This window comes from Amblyomma americanum, chromosome 7 (genome assembly GCF_052857255.1).
Source record: "Amblyomma americanum isolate KBUSLIRL-KWMA chromosome 7, ASM5285725v1, whole genome shotgun sequence".
In the NCBI taxonomy this organism is placed as follows: domain Eukaryota; kingdom Metazoa; phylum Arthropoda; class Arachnida; order Ixodida; family Ixodidae; genus Amblyomma; species Amblyomma americanum.
In genome coordinates this window covers 27,227,666-27,234,637 of record NC_135503.1, presented here as the reverse complement: position 1 = coordinate 27,234,637, position 6,972 = coordinate 27,227,666, and positions in this window count along the sequence as shown.

Below are 6,972 nucleotides of genomic sequence, written 5' to 3'. Positions count from 1 at the left end.
TGGGAGCCTGTGGTAACGACCACTTTATCGGCCAATCCGGATTTTTCGGCTACAAAAGCACGCCCACGATGGCAGCGCCAACGCCAGATTTTCTGAACAACGGGTCCCTTACGCTGCCACGTATAAATTGGAAATTGGGAATCGTACCTGAAGTGATACGCGATATTCACGAATGGGCACTTATGGCTGTGGCATGTTCAAGCAAGAGTACATTGCGGCCTTTCGTTATTGCTTGAGCAGTACATTAAATAAGTCAAACAGAATGATTTCTGTAGCATCGCTAAATTAAGGGACAATGCTGCAGCAAACCTTGCTTTTTTTAGCGGAAATATTCATGAACTGTGCATTATGTGGCGAACGGAAGGGCCATTCATTAATTTTTTTTGTCGTCTGTCATTATTCCCGTAGTGGTGCTTGATGAAATGCAACAGAAGGGAAAGATGAGAGTCGACCCTTGTTAGTGTCCTTGTTCCTGTTATACAGCTATTCATACTAACGCGACCGATAGCGTTATAGCGGTCGTTCGAAGGAAACCCTGATGTCCTGAGACGAAAATCAACACTGAGGGAGGTAGTCGTGATGTCATAACTACATGTCCACGTGCCGGTAATTCAAATGCCCCACAACGATCACACAACAGAACAGTGCTGACGTCACTGCCAAATTCCGCATTGGGCCACAGGGTTGTGATGTCACACGGAATTGAAATTGATTGGAACATCAGATAAATTGTGATTATAAGGTCGCAAAATGACCCAGACGTCACTATGAAATGTAAGGAATGCACGGTATATTAATTGCTATGAAAGAAATTGGGGTGAAATAAGAATCGCAATCGAACCCAGGACCCTCGCGTCTGGAGTCGGGCACTGTACCACTAAGCCATCGAGGCACTTTTTCTTTTCTTTACTGTATGTAAGTACAATATTGACAGTCTTCTAGCCTTACTTAACCAGGCCGCATACCGCGATCCCGTCAAACAAAGTCACACCGCCATCCTGCTATCATTCTGCCTGCACATGAAAATTCCGGGGACACACACTTGCATCGAGTAAATGCAGTAAGACACAGGTCGATCTTGCACATCATATACCCTCGCAGCAAAGCACACTGCCTTCTGAACATAGACTTCGACTAACGTGGCGGCTCTGCGTGGCGATCTAGCATGCGACTTTTCCACAGGCTGAACAGTCTCATGAGCCCAAAAAGATCACATGGAATCTTGGAACCTTCCACTGTAGGCAAAAATGTTATAGTATAGAACATAATCTCAATGTCCTTTTGAACAGCCAGCTGAAAAATGTCTCTTCCCCTAAACAAACAAATCAAGAGACAAACAGACAAACACGGCTCCATTACAAAACAAAAAGCAGTGATCAAGCGTCTCTGGATGATGACGCAGGAGGCATTTCATTGACCGTTGCACGAACGTTCCATTAGCACGAAACCATGTTCTGACAGGTAAGGTCGACGTGTGAAGTTTAAAACAAAGTTCTGCGGCCGATTGGACACAGCCGTTGAACCGCTTTAATAAAGTGCTTTAAAAGTAGAGGTAAGGCTGCTAATACATCGGTATATAGAAGACCACCAGAATAGGAACTTTTGTCATCTGCTTTCTGGAGAAACTGTAGTGCTACTATAAGGAAAAAACGAACAATGAGGAATTAGAATATGTCGCTTAAGAAAGCCCCACAAAGGCCTCTCAGGTCTATAAGCAGTAGGCGCAAATAGAATAGGAAAATGGGCACTTCATCGCCTACTAAGCACGGCTATCAGGAAGGTATCGTTTGCCGTTTTCAAAAGAAAAACCTTGAAAGAAGTTGATGGACAAGCAAGTGCTGGAGGCCGTCTCAGCCAGACTCGAGAGGGAGAAAGAAATTGTGTCGACGCATAGGCTCCTAATGAGAGCACCACACAAAAGTCACAAAAATTCTATACAATGCCTGTACCTTTTTCCTTGCGCAATGCATCGCTTTTATTATGCATATGAGCTTCGATCCTAAGGCTATATTGAATACTTTTGCTCGTACTAACACAGGCAGCTTTATACCTATCCAAGCCTGGGTCTGTCGCCTGGCGGATGAGATTTGAGAACCTCAGTGAAACCCACTATAGTGATATTGATGCAAGGGAGCCCCAAAATGCTGTTTATCTTTGGAGTCGTACCTGCTGCCTCCAAAAAGGCACCAGGTCACCATTGTCTGGTCCCCATTGTTCTTGTCAGAGCACTTCTGATTTATGAAAAACGTACATTGAGGAATTGGAATATGTCGCTTATGGTAACCCTACAAAGGCCCCTCTCGTCTATGACCAGTAGGCGCAAATAGCATAGGCAAATGGGCACTTCATCATCTCACATAACTGCTCAGTTACGTGCAAAACCTCGAGCGCACTCTTTTTATCAGAACAAAAAAGGGCAACGTCATCGGCAGAAGTTAAAATTTTGATTTCACATTGTGATGGCGAGAAGCCAGGAACTGCTGTGTTTGTGCTGATACTAAGGCATAGGGGCTCAGATATAAAGCCATTGAGGCACATTCAATGATACCCGCCGCGGTGGCTCAGTGATTAGGGCCTCGGCTACTGAGCCGCAGTTCCCGGGTTCGAACTCGGCCACGGCGGCCGTGTTTCGATGGAGGCAAAACGCAAGAGCCGCCCGTGTGCTGTGTGATGTCAGTGCACGTTAAAGATCCCCGGGCGATCAAAATTATTCCGGAGCCCTCCACTGCGGCACCTCTTTCTTCCTTTCTTCTCTCAATCCTTGAGGTTTTCCAGCAAACTGACCGTTATGTGGTCATCTCCCGGTGCCGTGCCTCTCTTCATACTGGTTAGAGCTGCTTTGACTTCCCATCGAGGACCTCACAGACTTCATCAATAAAAACCAACTAGCTTAGATGTCAATTCTGCTTAAGATATGGAAAAGGGAACAAATACCTAAAAAGTGGAAAACATCAATAGTGAATTTCATAACCAAACCTGGTAAGAGAATCAACACGGACAATTTAAGACCCATTTTCCTTACGTCGTGTGCGGGCAAGCTTATGGAAACGGTCAGGAAAAGACTATCTGAGTACATAGAGGACCAGGAGCTTTTCTCTACAAGTATATTCGGCTTCCGGGCACGCTTGTCAGCACAAGACGTGCTCTTACAATTTAATAGGAAAGCCATAGGCCCCCTTTACGCCAGTCAACGGGACAGAGCTATCTTAGCTTTGGATTTGAAGGGGGCCTTTGACAACGTTAAACACAGTAAGATACTAGAGAATCTCAACACCACAAACTTCGGAAAGCGGACTTACCAGTATGTGAAGGACTTTTTCATCGACAGGAAGGCATACATCAGGATAGACGACAGTAAATTCGAACCCATAGAGATGGGAACGCAAAGCACGCCTCAAGGGGCGGTAATGTCGCCTCTGCTCTTCAAGATAGCCATGATGGGCTTCCCCGGGAGGCTAAACGCTATAGGTGGCATGTCTCACGCCATCTACGCGGACGACGTCACTGTGTGGTCGTCGGGTGGCAGTGTTGGACAGATAGAGGACGCCTTACAGGAGTCAGCGTCAGCAGTACATAAGTAGGCCGAAGAATGTGGCCTTAGGTGTGCACCCACGAAATCAGAGCTCCTTCATATCACGGGGGATAAAAAATCGGCAAGCAAAATTCAAATATACTTAGATGGAACTCAGGTATCGGAGGTAGAAAACATCCACGTGTTAGGGCTACATATCAACAACAAAGGTAAGAATGACATAGCGATTAACAAACTAAAGTCCAGGAGCGAGCAGATCAGTAGGATGATTGGCAGGGTATCTGGCAAGCACGGGGGACTCATGGAAAAGGAGACCTTGTGCCTGGTGCAGGCTTTCGTCATTAGCCGAGTAACACATGCAGTGCCCTAACTCAAACTGCAGCAGAGTGACAAGAAGAAATTAGACGTAATAGTCAGGGCGGCCATCAAGAAGGCGCTTGGACTCCCCACCAAGACGTCCACTGGTCGCCTTCTCCACCTAGGAATGCATAACACGCTGGAAGAGCTACTCGAAGCTCACCAAACAGGCCAAATATTGCGGTTATCAACAGCCAAAGTTGGTTGACGAGTCCTCGAGGATCTGCACATGGCGCTGCCACCCACAACAGAAGACGGAGACATTCCCAAGGACTGGAGGGATAAACTACTAGTTAAATCAATACCAAAAAATATGCATCCCGAGCACAATCAAGGTAGGAGAGAAGCTTGAGCTAGAGCTATAGAGAAGTATTACGGCAGCAAAAATGGCACGTATTATGTAGACGCGGCGGGCCCCACGCAAGAGGGCATCTGCACCGTCGCGGTCATACACGAGGGAAAGCAGGTGGATGGACTTTCGGTGAAAACTACTAAAGTTGCGTTAGCCGACGAAGTGGCGATAGCGCTGGCAGCCCCTCACTCCGACGCCATGCACATAATTTCTGCTTTTCAACACGCCTGTCGAAATTATATAAGGAGAAGAATAGCGCCACTTGCCAGAAAAACTTTAGCAAACGCGCAACATAGCTCAATGCAGAGAACAAAACAATTGGTATGGGTGCCCGGACACCACGGAATAGAAGAGAACGAGGCTGCTCACACAGCCGCCCGAGCGTCTCTCCCCCGGAGTTCCACTGAATTCCCAGACTCGGTCGGGGCTCCTGTACCGAATCCGCTTACCACATATGCGGACATTACAACATATCTGCGCCTCAGTAGGCAGACGTTCCCAGAGCCCGCCAAGGGCCTGGATAGAACTGAGTAACGACAACTCAGAAGGCTGTAAACGCGGTAGTTTCTAAGCCCTGCGATACTAAAACACATAGACCCAACTTTTCGGGGTACTGTAAATTTTGTGAGATGTGCACAGACGTATATCATACGGCATGGGCCTGCCAGAAAAATCCGGAAATAGAGCAAATCGGCCAACGAGAGAGGGCTGGGAGGCGACGTTGTGCAGCTGCTTGGACCTGGAGTACAAAAGGGCTCTGGTTCAAAGAGCGCGGGCAGCGGATACCGCCAGTGGTGGTGCTCATTCCAGCTACCCGAAATGAGGGCTACCACTCAGGCAAGGGAGCCATGAAACCCTCCGCTCTCCTCTAAAACCCGCCCCAGTGCATCCAATAGTTTTACCACCACCACCACCATCTCTCACTTCCTTCTTTATCCCTTCCCCTACGACGCGGTTCAGGTGTCCGCCGCAACATGAGACAGATGCTGTGAAATTTCCTTCTCTCAAAAACCGATTTTTGAATGTTTTTTCACATTTGATAGAGCTTTTTAAGAAAGCCTGGTATCTCTTATTGTGAGCAAAAAAAAATTAGTTTAAGCTCCTTAGCCATGAATAAGAAATAACGATCACGGACTATCTCGTCGTCGAGAGTAGACGTAAGCACGAAATGAACTGCAGGAAAAGCGCACCGTAGTCTAGGACTGCTCACAGATACTGACATCCGCACACGTGTCTTGGGGAGCGTCCATGATCATCCACTTTTCTTCCCTTAGGTTTTCTGCATGAGCGACAGTGCGCCCGGCTTTCTTTGCCGTTGTTTTATGTATGGCGACCAGTGCTTGTCACGTGCCGAAGGAGAGGGAGGGTGACAGCACGTGCTGCGCAGAACGTTGGGACATTGGCCGCACGCCGCTGTCCCCGCCTCCACCGACCACCACGTTGAACAACAAATTAGATCTGGTTGCTGTCCCTGTTGATAGATGGCGCCACGGGACCTGTGTTCTTGGCATGGTTATATGGTTCGCGGGCATTACGTAATGACGGCAACTCACGCGGCGCTGTCGCCTTGCTCAAGTGCCACCAGGGCTGCGCTTGCGCCTCTCTTGCTGCAGGGCAAAACGTAGGTTCCTTTGGGACGCAAGATAGCTTCGCCCACCACAGAACCATGACGAGGCTGTTGGTGACTGCACTGCACTGCATGCACTGCTCCGGCCGCTGCGCAACTTCGCACTATGCGGACTGAAAGCTTCGCCAAAGTTCGTTTACGTTTGCCTCCGTGTTCTCCCTTTCTCCTGGCGTGCACGTCATGCACGCCGGCAACGGGAACTGAAAGCATTTCATGCTTAAAAACTGTTGATCCTCGGTAGATCGTTTGAATGCGTTAGCAGCCGAACGTTCGTTATATCCGAGTCTGACAGACCAAAGTTTGTTTTATCCAAGGTGATGCACTTAGGTTCGTCATATCCGAGGCCAGTGCACTAAACTCGTTGCATCGGAGGCCCAGACACGAAAGCTCGTAATATCCGAGGTAGTATACTAAGTTCTTATAGGCAGCATACTAAGTCCGTTCGTAGCCTGGCGAGCCGGGGACCATGACGGGTGGCCCACCTGCCACTTGCTACTGACAGGCCTTTGACCATTTCCTCTTGAACCGGCTCTTGTAATTTATTTATTTATTTATTTATTTATTTATTTATTTATTTATTTACAGAATACCTGCGTCGCCTCAAGGGCATTATCGCAGGTGAGACAGTTCAAAAACAACGTGTTCTTTTCACAGAAAAAGCAACAAGAACATTAAGCGAAGTTAACATCAAAGTAAAACAAAATCAGTGAACATTATTAAAAGTAACAGAAAGCATGAACAATAGTAAGACAGGAATAGATTCTCGGGAATACAGACGACAATAAAAATCACGATTATCAAACACTGAAACAACTCTTCCGGCAACAAGTTCCAGTCTTTCACAGTTCGTGGAAAGAAGGGTTTAGAAAAACTGTTTGTATTGGAATTGTATTCGCGCACCTTCTTGGAGTGGTCGTGCCGAGTCGAGACGTAAGTTCGCTCCAAAAGGTAGTTACGGCTAATGCTAAGGCATTAATAAAATATATTAAGATTTAAAGATTAAAAAATGGGTTCCATGACTGATGTAAGCGCGTAGCGAAATGATGCATGTGGAGTTGCGTAGAGGGCCTCTCAACTGCGTACGACTTGCTAAGAGATTACTTA